The 12,875-nt window shown below is 33.1% G+C and overlaps 1 pseudogene; it reads right to left on the bottom strand.

Moving 5' to 3' along the window:
• Window positions 1-531: 531 nt before the first annotated feature.
• LOC148607163 (uncharacterized) lies at window positions 532-12,059 on the bottom strand (annotated as a pseudogene).
• Window positions 12,060-12,875: the final 816 nt, after the last annotated feature.

Genomic DNA, 12,875 nt, shown 5'->3' with positions numbered 1-12,875 from the left:
CTGGTGCATGCTCCCAGTTTTTAGTGGAGTCCGAGTTGCTTATTTGCTTTTGTTACTTTGTATGTATGATCTTGGTTACTTTATGTTCTTTGTTGTGTATGTCTGTTGTCCATGTCTGGTCTTTGTCCCTGGATTACATTCTGTTGATTACCGCTATAACCTTGGTTCCCTTGATTACTCTTTTAAGAGTCATATTCAAGTTCATAATCGTCTCTTATAATTCTTTTAAGAATGGCATAAATAGATTTTTATTGCTTTACAATCTATTTATATTTTGTGTATATATGGATGACGAGGCGTTTATAAACAATCTGTCTATCTATTTTGCTCTTGATGTAATCTAAATTTGACTACATTTCAAACTGTACATTTCTACATTTTAAATAATGACACAAGCTGTGACCCTTACAGATCTTGATACAACTGCTTCATATTAAATGAAATAAATTGTAATTAAATGCAAATGTATTGTTAGTTGCATACATTTTATTACTAATTTTAAAAAAATAATAATAAAAGTATTTTGCAAAATAATTTAAACTATTTTATTTCAAATACCAAATTCAATATTTACCTTTAAAGAGAGTAATATTTTTTAAAGTTTAATGTGCTATGAATTTCATTTGAAAAAAAAATTCATCCAACATTTTTTATAGAAAAATGTAAACTACAATTTAATTGAATTACCAATCACTTTTAAGGATCCCATAATCCAATTTCGAAAACAGAGGTTGATAGCTCCTTGTGTTTGTTTGACGTAGGAGATACAAGGACCTCAGTTTCTGAGATTGCCTATAATCCCTAACCGTAATTGGATGTTGCTTAAGTCTAATTAGCAAATGTTGGAGAAACGTGAACATCCAGGCAATGCACCTGAACCGCGGCCATGATAACCCCAATTCTCCGGTTCGATATTTTGAATCAATATTTGTTATCCAGAGGGTCTATATCAACCAGACAATCAAGACTAAATCTTTTGCAATCGACAATAGTTTTCCACTCTTGTATATAGCGGGGAAATAATCGCCGTGCCTGGTCAGTTATTGTGTTTATCGGTACAAAGACATCGTGTTCTGGTCCACACATAACTTGCACTCCGGCTAATATCATGCTTCTTGCTTGCTTCGATCTTAAATATTCATCCAAAATAAATGATATCAGTGCTCTGATATTTCCAAGATCCAGCGGAACACTTATCCAGTCATCCTGTTCTTTATAAGCCTTTTGGAGAGTTTTTTCTACAAGAAGTATTACTCGACGCCAGAATTCCATCCATAACATCGAATGTATTCTCCTTTCTTCTTGTTTTGGGTCAAATGCTTTAGCCATTACTGGTGCAACAACCACTCTACCCCAAACATTCAAGTCGCGCGCAAAGAAACATGGCATTTTAGCATTTCTAAAAGCATTTTCTAAGTAACCCATAATGTTAGGAATACAAAAATGGTAAGACATTTTTTTGCATCCGTCTATCCCAAAAACGTGGAAAAGCATTGCAGTTTTTAACATGTACGACGAAAGATTCATGCATTTTCCCGGATAATGAGCATCACCAATTAGTAAAGCTTTCAAAACTTTATAGCATTTCTTATGGTCTTCATCTAGTCTTTTCATCATTTCTGTCTCCATTGATGCAAATGATATAAACCAGCAATCACAAAGGTATTTCCCGTTGTATTGATGATTGAGAGCTACGTGACAGGACTTAGCGACCAAGGTACAACCAAAAATCTGCAGCAGCTCCTTGTATTCATCGGGAAATCCCTCATTCTTACACACCTCCAGTGCATCAGGATGGTTAAATGCTAGCATCAAGTCGACACCTACTTCCATACTATTGATTGGGACAAGTTCCGTTCTTGATGGGTCGTTTTTTCTCTCAGGTAAGCTTAAAGATTTTGTAAATTCAAGATATAATTTACTATGTTTAACTCTGTTCGTTCTTAGGACTCCAGTTATTGTTCTCGTAGATATCGGGTCTTTTTCAATAACATCTTTCAATTTTAACCAGAAAAAAGATTCTGAAAGATCTGGTGGTTTGACCACATTGCCAGAAGCAACAATATTTGCTTTTGTTGTTTCACTTGTCATTTTCGAAGACTCAACAACAAGTCTTTTGAACCATGGTGAAGATTTACACTTAGAGTCAACTGACACTCTCTCGGCAAATACGGAGTAGTCTAGAACTACCATGTAGTCGAACTCATCAGGTTGTCGGACTTTTGTTCCTTCGAAGTAACTTCCGGTTGGTTCTACTCTTAAAACCCTAAAATAAGGATCGTCTTTTTCGATCAATTTCAGCAGTTGCTTTACTAGATCGTTAACATGATATTCAATAGTTTCATATTCTTGTTTCAATTGATTGTACCGGCTATTTATGTCCTGGTAAAAGTATGTAAAAAACGCATTTTTCAGAAGAGATTCTGATGTATGCTGTCCTACCGCCATCTATAATTGATAAACATTTGTGAACTTTAAATCTATATTACATGTACATGAGCAAGCTGTCAAGTTAAAGCTGACTGTTGTGTTGGTTTATGATGCAGAAAGATCGGTTTCATTGATAAATTTAACTTAAAGAGACTTTTACAGTTATTCAACTGGTGATAATAATTGAAACGAAAATGAATTAGACATACTACTGACGAATAATATTTGAACTTTCAAAAGTTTATAAAAGAAACTAGACAAATTAATGATGCACCTTATCAGGTGAGAGATGTAAAGTCTAAAAACAATTGATATTGATGCAGAATGAGTGCAGAAAAGAAGTATTTTACAAACCTCAACACAGGAAAAATCAGTGCAATTATTATAGATTGTATCAAATACATAGAAAAAGATACCCGGCATACGGGAGCAATGTAGAAATCTTAGATCATATAATCTCTTTAAAACGATATTTAAAATTGATATTAACGTTAACGATGGCGTTAACAGGATTGTTAAAACACAATCTTTGCGTATTAAAATATGGAATTCAAATGTGTGGGAAACTTCAGAAAGCGAAATATTCGATTTTGCCAATGGCTGCTTCTTTAGAATAATTACACAGAGAATGAAAATTAGAAAGTCAACTACATACATAAAGCAACAGACAATTAAACTACAATGATCAGATGTGAGCCTCATAGCAAAGCAAATGTAAATATAATAGCCGAGTAACAGTTTACAAACTATTTTAATGAAAGGTTAAAACAATGGTAACGAACTCATGAATTCTAGGCAAAAGTCAAAAAGAAAAGATAAAAAAGAAAGGTTTGAAAACGAGTGGCAATATCAAGAGTTGAAAATCACTTCAGTGATCCTTATTTAATAGTATAAGCATTTGGGGGAAATAGAGGAAAACAACAAGTTGTTTATGGCGCACTAGGAAGTCAAAATAATAGCATACCTTAACAACTGTGAATTATAAACACCATATGCAAGGGAAGCTGGTAAATTATATCAGATGAAACAGAAATTTATTATTTTGAAATCAAAATCGTCTCTTTTTCATATTAATTTGTATTGAGATAATTTATTATCGTCGAATTCGATGTTAATGTATAAAATGACACTATTCGAAGAAGCTGTATCAGTAGTCTCTTTAATTTCTAGCTCGGGTGGATAAATAAAGCCATCCGCCAAATTAAGGATTATTAATGAAACGAACATCGTGAATTTAAGTGAAATTAATAGATTTTTAAGTTTTAACAAGACTTTAAAGAAATTTCCATTCATATGAAAGAAAAAAAATAGGTCAGCTAGAAAAAGAGAACAGAACGTATACTCATTGGAGAAACACTAAAAAGAATCATAATAGTGAAAAGGGACAAACATAAAGTAGTGATGAACGCAATCATAGTCTAACGTATTGATGTACTTTATGCCATTGGCATGAGAAAAAAAAAAGATTGACAAAACAGTAAGTTAACTACAAAATGAAGCCCTGAACAATCATTGCTTAAAAAAAGACCATATCATTGACTACTAGTATTGTAGAAATCAATTGAGTTGGAGACTTAATGTAGGGCTTAAACGGGGTTATATCAAAAAGGTATGTATTTCACTTTTACCTGTCTGATTATTCAATAGTTTCGAGTTTCAATATAAGTAAGTCGCCTAAATAAGCCGTCGTAATTAGTACAAAGCCACTTTTTCACTTGATCATTTTTATCCATATCCTTAAATAATTTATATTTACCATTCAGTTTTCCATTAGCTGAATTTCCGTAATAAACACGGAAGTTAAAAATCTAGCTGTAACTTACAAATGTATCAATTTACCAATATCTATATATAGCATATCATACATTCCAACAATAACCCGAAAGCTTAGTGCGATAATGATTGTGTATTGGAAAATAATTTGTAAATTTAGCATTTTGTTGCCATGCAAACAATATCCTATTTAGTTTTTTTCATTTTTAGATGTAAATAAGACACGTGCTTACCTGTGTGTCCGTTATTGTTTTTTTTTTTTTTTTTTTTTTTTTTAAACAAGGTAAAAGTATTTTTAACCCAGGTATATGCCCTATGTATATTTGTTTTTTGGTTTTTTTTTTGTTTTTGTTTTTTGTTTTTGTTTTTTGTTTTTTGTTTTGTTTTTTGTTTGTTTGTTTTTGTTTTTGTTTTTGTTTTTGTTTTTGTTTTTTTTTTTTTGGTTTTTTTTTTTCGTGTCATCTGTCTACTATAGGTTCGTAGAAAATATAGGCTTGTCGAATTTCAACAAATCTCAATTAGAAAGGATATGTCTTAATGCCAGAATCAAACCTTGTAACATGCAGGTAAATATCTGTACGAAAAGAAGTTATAAGCTGGCGAGGCACAATCAGAAATACTAGATTTATTCTGCTACACTTTTTTGTAAGGAGAAAGTTTGAGTAACTCCGACTGGTATTTGCATAAAAACTCATTACCTTTTAGTGTGAAATCAGACCATTTAAAGACTTTCGAAGTCATGAGTTTAATAAGAAAAAATATAGATTTCAGTTGTAATAACTTAGTTCTTGATTTGCAAATAGAAAAACTCTCAACGATGCAATTGGCTTTCTACAGGTATTTCAATAGTTTTGATTATGAGTACTTTTTGTATACAATAAATGTTTGGATTTATATCTTCCTATTATTTGGTTATAATGCTGCTGATGAGAGTTTACCACTTAAAACACGTGTACAGCATATCGAAATATGCAATATTAATGTAAGAGATATTTTTTGTATTTTCATACAATTAAACCTACAGTTATTGAAAAGGGTACATCTGAAACGTATACTACAATGTTGGCATAAACTAATCTTGTAACGAATCTCATGTTGAAGCATCAATCATGAATTATATACGATTGGTACTATCTATTTATCTAAAATTTGAACATACTGTGGGTGTTTTCCAAACCAGGCATTTAATATATACATTATTTGTAGCTCGTAATGACTACAAAAATCAATTATTTTTTGTCATTGTTGATAAATTGTTTAGTGGAGTCCGAGTTGCTCATTTGCTTTTGTTCCTCTGTATGTATGATTTAGTTACTTTATGTTCTTTGTTGTTCTTCTGTTTTCCATGTCTGGTCTTTGTCCCTGGATTACATTCTTTTGATTACCGCTATAACCTTGGTTCCCTTGATTACTCTTGCATTCGATGGTATCATACTTTTTTTCACAGTAAACTGTTTCCCCTTAACAGTCACATACATGTATTTAATAGGATTTTTTCTGCAGGTTGAGATAAATCCTTACTTTTCCAATGAAAGTCTGATTTGTCAGTCACATGGATTGAGTGTTACGGCCTATGCATATCCCCAAGGTCCACAGAGGTTTGATAATCAAATAAGTATTTTCTGATAAAAGGTTAATTTTAACATTTTTCAATTTTTCATTATAAAAAAAACAAAACAAAAGAAAACAAACAACAAACAACAAACAACAACAAACAAAATTACTAAGCTTTCTAGGAGCGAATATCCTCCGAAAATATTTACCTGAAGTTTACACTTCAACTGCAGAAGGATAATTATAAACAACACAGAGGAACTAAGACATATGCATGGAAATATGCAATGCAAAAGCTTGTCTGCTGTCCAATTAACAAAACAGACACATTGCAGAAGAACTACATATGATACGTACAATAAGAAACACGCAATACAAAAACTCGTTTTCTGCCGACAAAAAAACATCACTGAACCATATGTAAGGCGTACACACAGAAACACAATGCAAATACTTGTCTGCTGTCGTCACTTATTTCATAAGATTATTACAATATGTAAACTGAGTGCACAGAACAAGATAGTTTGAACGTGGTTGTTTGTTGTTTTGTTTTGTTTTGTTTTGTTTTTGTTTTTGTTTGTTTTGGTTGGTTTTCGTTGGATTGCGATTATTTTTGTCAGTACAATTCATAATGGTATTTTTTTTCAAATATTATATAGTCTGTTACAATTAAAGATTCGTCTACTGTATTAATTATTGGTTTGAAAATCATTATTCAGTATTTTTTAATGAAAAATAGTCATTTAATATCAATATAAGAGGTCGAAACATTCATGTATATATGTCACACTAAAGGTCTTATGGTCGTCGTCATGAACTCGTCAAGCGTTGTGGTGTATCCATCTGCACCATGAGACCTATTTGTTCACCGTGTCATCGTGTCATCATTTTCTTTTCCTTTTTCATTTGCCCAAGCTGTGACATTTAATAAGGAACTCGGCGAATGTTTCAAGTAAAAAAGGACGTTTCCACTGCCGATGCACCTTGGAGAATGCTCCGAGTTTTAACTAGTGTAAGGATTACCCATTTTACTTTCGTTTATTGTTATTTTTGTCATGTCATGTCATTCTTTTTGTGTGTCTATTTTCTCTGTCTGGTTTCTACCCTTGGAATATGTTCTTATGATTTCCGCTCGAATCTTTGTATCCTTAAGGATGTAGACATATGGTAAGGGACACAACTTTTACAAATTATTGGAATGTTTGTATTCTGCATTTAAAATCAATCTCATGTAAATATCAAAGTAACTTGAATTGATTTTATTCTGTTTCAAATAAAAGTTTGTTATTATTTCCTACGTCTACCTCTGATAACAAACATTGTAAAACATTTTTTCAGACAAAAACAATGTTGTTTTGGGCTTTGTCTGCTGGTACAACATACTTGTCATGTATAGTAGACAATGTTTTTGCTACATCAGGGTCTTTGAAAACTGATGTAGCCTTGGCACTCATTGACCTACTTAAAACTTTCATTCGTTTCAAAATTAAAAACATCACGGCCTTTAGTCACTCTGACAGAGAATCAATGTCTTCTTGTTCTGGTTTTATCCATTTTCTTGCATAGTCATCGACGGCATCCATAAGAACTTTAAAGTTATAATTCCAATTTATGGAGCGTGGTTCACGGTACTTGGAACCTTTAATAAGTATATTACGCATACGATATTTCGATGATTCGTTTTCGATGATGGTTAAATCTCAAGTAACGACGTGACCAGAGGGACCATATTTGAATGGTGAGTTTTTGAAAGAACAGTCAGGTGGTTTAGCATTCAAGTCCTCAATCTCGAGGTTCTGCTGCAATAGCCTGTTATAATTGAAAATTTTGGATGCAATGGGTGACGTATAGGAATATGAAATAATTGGTATGGATTTGTGTTTGAAATATGGGGGAATTAAACGAATGTCTGCCACTGCGTGCAGTTTGGATTACTGAAGCAAATGATATCAGTGGTGTTTTTTTAAGTTAATATTGCCAAACCATTAATTTTTTTTCTTTTATTGTGTGTGTGTGTTGCTTTTGCTTTGCTTTCATTATCTTCAATATTTATATGTTCTATTATGTTGTGTATGTACCTTGTCTCACTCTGTTTCCTATTTCCCTTAATCGTCCGTTTTTTTTTGGTGTTATGATTTGTTTTGTTTTGTTTTGTTTTTGTTTTGTTTTGTTTGTTTGTTTGTTTGTATGTTTGTTTGTTTTTTGTTTGTTTTTTGTGTTTGTTTGTTGTTTTTTTTTTGGTGTTTTTTTTATTTTTTTTTTTGGGGGGGCACAGTTTTTTTGCCTATACTTATTTCATCTTTATAACTTATGCATGAATATAGTAAAGAAGAATCGCAATCATTTGTTATCACAATAATAATGAACAACAATAGTATACATTTAAATGAAAATGTTCATACTTTGCAGTTGCCAGTCGACAAACTGTTAACGACTGCAGATGTCCAACCCAGAATGCTTTCGGCAAGTATGGACACAACATTCAAGCCTATTATAAAACCACTCAGAATTTGGATAGCAATTTTAATATTTAACATAGCATTTGTTGCAGACATTTGCTCAGAAATTTGAATTCAAACAACAGGCATATTTGTAACATTCAAGGAACTCTAGCTTTTGTTCTGATTCTGATACCGTTTGTTTTTATTATTATTATTATTATTATTATTATTATTATTATTATTATTATTATTTTTGTGTTTTTGTGTGTTTTTTTTTTATTTGTTATTTTGTTTTGTTTCTCTGTTTTTGTTTTGTTTTGTTTTTTGTTTTGGTATTATTTGGTGGGTGTGTATTTTTTATTTGTATTTTGTTTTGTTTTTTATCTTATGTGGAAATTAAACAAACGGACCTAAATCCAGACCTACCCAAAATCAGCCCCAAAACAAAAAAAAAATAAAACAAAAAACACATCTGAACTTCATCATACTAAATTATTGGTAGATTAAAGATATCAAAACAATTTATACTTAGTCCAATTTAAATCCTTAATATCTAGCTGATTTTAACATTGGTTTGCAATATAAACTTCAAGAAGGAGACTTAATGGGTAATTTAAAAATACTTAATTGGCGTATTAAAATACCAATTGAATCAAAACCCATCGAAAATGGTGAGAAAATAAGCTATCGATACCAAATCTCTGTAAATTGCATGCTAATTTCTTGTGTTTATCCAAGTCATTTTCTGGATATATGGAAGATGTTTGTTTTTAGCCCATTCTAAACGGTTCAAGTCATACGAAACCAAGCACGGCTTTCCGTTTGTTTTATATATAACGTTACAAATGGTAAATATTAAAGTAATCCATACCCTTATACTTAGATAATATATTTATATATCGATGACGTCGGTGACGACGACTTCAATGCCATAACATTTATTCGACCTTAAAGTCGTGACAACAGACTTTTGGGGAATGTTAGTCTTTGACTACACATCAACGGGTCTCGCACGAACGGTCGTTATGGCATGTATCATTTGATCCTTAATGATTCAATCATTTAATTACAGAAGTACATGATGTATCCAACATTTCTGATACGTTAAATCATCATTTTTTTTACTATTATTTGACAAGATAAAGACTATTACAAAAGTTTAAGAATGCCAAATATACCATAATGTGATCATTGAGTTTTGGACGATTTTCTTTACATATAACGGTATTTTACGTTTCTGAAAATTCGGATTTGTTTTCAACTTTTAAATGTATCATCTTTCCTGCTTGGCGGAAGCAAATGTATAATCTTTGTTGGTAAATATTTTTGTTTGTTTTAAAATGTTTAACTACATAGTTGAACGTTGTGTTTGTATGTCCAGTTGAAAAAATGTACCCAAAAGGTGTACCTAAAAGTAGAAGGATGCAAAACTGGTGAAAAAACCAAACAGATGAAGGCGTTTGAAGCTCTTGCCTTTATTTTCCCCGATCTACTTTTGGGAAACTTTTAACTGGCCACATGCAATCACATTTGATAAACAAAATTTTGAAAATAGAACAAGTAATAACTGATTGTCAAAATTTCATCCGCTGTTAAGAATTCTAAAATGTTAGACTTCTAGCAAATGTCTACATCAGTTGATGTTTGATTACTGTCAATCGTTGCATCTGAACCGCGACGTTGATTGATACAAAGTGGCTCTATATGTCGAAGAATTGTCCATTATCCTTTATTTTTACTATCAATGTATTCCAAAGGATCTATACTCACCAGACAATCAAGACTTAATCTTTTGAAATTGACGATTGTTTTCCACTCTTGTATATAGCGGGGGAATAGGTGCCGGGCATGGTCTGATATTGTTTTTATCGGTACAAAGATGTCTTGATTTGGTCCACACATAACTTGTACTCCGGATAATATTTTGCTTCTCGCTTGCTTTGATTTTAAGTATTCTTCCAACAGATCTATCTGAACACTTATCCAGTTAACTTGTCCTTTTTTCTAAGTAACCCAGAATGTTAGGAATACAGGAATGGTAAGACATTTGCTTGCATCCATCTACCCCATACACATGGAAAAGGATTGCATTTTTCAACATGTATGAGGAAAGATTCATGCATTTTCCCGGATAATGAGCATCGCCAATCAGTAAAGCTTTTAGAACTTTGTTGCATTCATTATGTTCTTCGTCTAGTCTTTTCATCATTTCTGTCTCCAGTGATGCAAATGATATAAACCAGCAATCACAAAGATACGTTTAGTACATGTTACAGCTATATTTACCGAGAGCCACGTGACAGGACTTTGCGACCAAGCAACAACCTAACCTCTGCAGCAACTCCTTGTACTCATCGGGGAATCCCTTGTTCCCACACACCTCTAGTGGATTTGGGTGGTAAAATGCTAGCATCAAGTCGACACCTAATTCCATAGTATCAATTGGCACAAGTCCCGTACTTGATGGGTCGTTTTCTCTCTTAGAACAAGTAATAACTGATTGTCAAAATTTCATCCGCTGTTAAGAATTCTAAAATGTTAGACTTCTAGCAAATGTCTACATCAGTTGATGTTTGATTACTGTCAATCGTTGCATCTGAACCGCGACGTTGATTGATACAAAGTGGCTCTATATGTCGAAGAATTGTCCATTATCCTTTATTTTTACTATCAATGTATTCCAAAGGATCTATACTCACCAGACAATCAAGACTTAATCTTTTGAAATTGACGATTGTTTTCCACTCTTGTATATAGCGGGGGAATAGGTGCCGGGCATGGTCTGATATTGTTTTTATCGGTACAAAGATGTCTTGATTTGGTCCACACATAACTTGTACTCCGGATAATATTTTGCTTCTCGCTTGCTTTGATTTTAAGTATTCTTCCAACAGATCTATCTGAACACTTATCCAGTTAACTTGTCCTTTTTTCTAAGTAACCCAGAATGTTAGGAATACAGGAATGGTAAGACATTTGCTTGCATCCATCTACCCCATACACATGGAAAAGGATTGCATTTTTCAACATGTATGAGGAAAGATTCATGCATTTTCCCGGATAATGAGCATCGCCAATCAGTAAAGCTTTTAGAACTTTGTTGCATTCATTATGTTCTTCGTCTAGTCTTTTCATCATTTCTGTCTCCAGTGATGCAAATGATATAAACCAGCAATCACAAAGATACGTTTAGTACATGTTACAGCTATATTTACCGAGAGCCACGTGACAGGACTTTGCGACCAAGCAACAACCTAACCTCTGCAGCAACTCCTTGTACTCATCGGGGAATCCCTTGTTCCCACACACCTCTAGTGGATTTGGGTGGTAAAATGCTAGCATCAAGTCGACACCTAATTCCATAGTATCAATTGGCACAAGTCCCGTACTTGATGGGTCGTTTTCTCTCTCAGGTAAGCTTAAAGATTTGGTAAATTCAAGGTATAATTTATTATGTTTTACAGTTTTAGTTGTTAGAACTCCAGTTATTGTTCTCGTAGATATCGGGTCTCTTTCAACAATATCGCTCAATTTTTTCCAGAAAAAATCTTCTGATAGATGCGGCGGTTTGACAGCATCACATGAAGCAACTATATTTGCCCTTGTTGTTTCACTTGTTATTTTCGAAGACTCAACAACAAGTCTTTTGAACCATCGTGAAGATTTACAGTTAGAGTTAACTGAAATTCTCCCAGCAAACACAGAGTAGTCTAGAACTACCATAAAGTCAAACTCATCAGGTTGTCAAACTTTTGTTTCTTCGAAGTAACTTCCGGTTGGCTCTACTTTTAAAACTCTAAAATAAGGATCGTCTTTTCGACTAAATGCAGAAGTTGCATAACCAGATTGTATACATGATCTTCAATGATTTTGCAATCTTGTTTAAGTTGATTGTACTGCCTATCTATTTCCGCATAAATATACGTGAAAAACGCATTTTTCATGCCAGATGATGCTGTCTTCTGCCTTTCTGCCATCTGAAATCGATAAACCATGTGTACACTTTAAATATACATGAATACCGCGTTTATATGAAAGGATTATGAAGTTGACCGCCCTCGAACAGCTTGTCATGATTTTTGTATTCAAGCTTATGCTGCGAACATATTATGACCCTTAAATATATCGATTTATTGAACTGACAGTATGGCAATGGAAACTAAAAAAAAAACTGACAGCAACGCCCACTTGTTTGACCAACGCTTCTCTCCTCCAGAAACGATATAGGATGCCCAATAAGCGATTCAAGCATTCAGATGGAAAAACAAAATAGAAGGTAAATACATTTTCATTGAATTCAGTCCAGTAGCTTCTGAAGAGAATGTTTTTTTTTTAATCAAAAAAGCAAAAAGATATTTAAGATGTGCAATAACTCCGACATGGACATTTGACCACAGTTTGATCAATGCTGAGCATTTTTACCCTGTCAGAACGTGGCTTAAGGCTAGAAACCACTAATTCCACTTCCCATATGCTTCTTTGCTAATTTCACAATATTCAATGGCTTCTCTGGACTTTACCTTAACTTTAACATGCAGAGGACTATATATCAGCATGATTCTACATATGTCAGCTCACAATCCTCAGGGTGGCATGTGGGGTTAGCAGATTTGCAGTGCAGAACTGGTCACCGGAAGTGAAGAGTCTATAAATAGCATGGGAAATCCCAGTGTCTCC

The sequence above is a fragment of the Perna viridis genome, chromosome 9, assembly GCF_037379345.1.
Source record: "Perna viridis isolate PV_CMFRI_1.1 ecotype Kerala chromosome 9, ASM3737934v1, whole genome shotgun sequence".
In the NCBI taxonomy this organism is placed as follows: Eukaryota; Metazoa; Mollusca; class Bivalvia; order Mytilida; family Mytilidae; genus Perna; species Perna viridis.
This window is presented reverse-complemented; position numbering and strand designations above follow the sequence as displayed.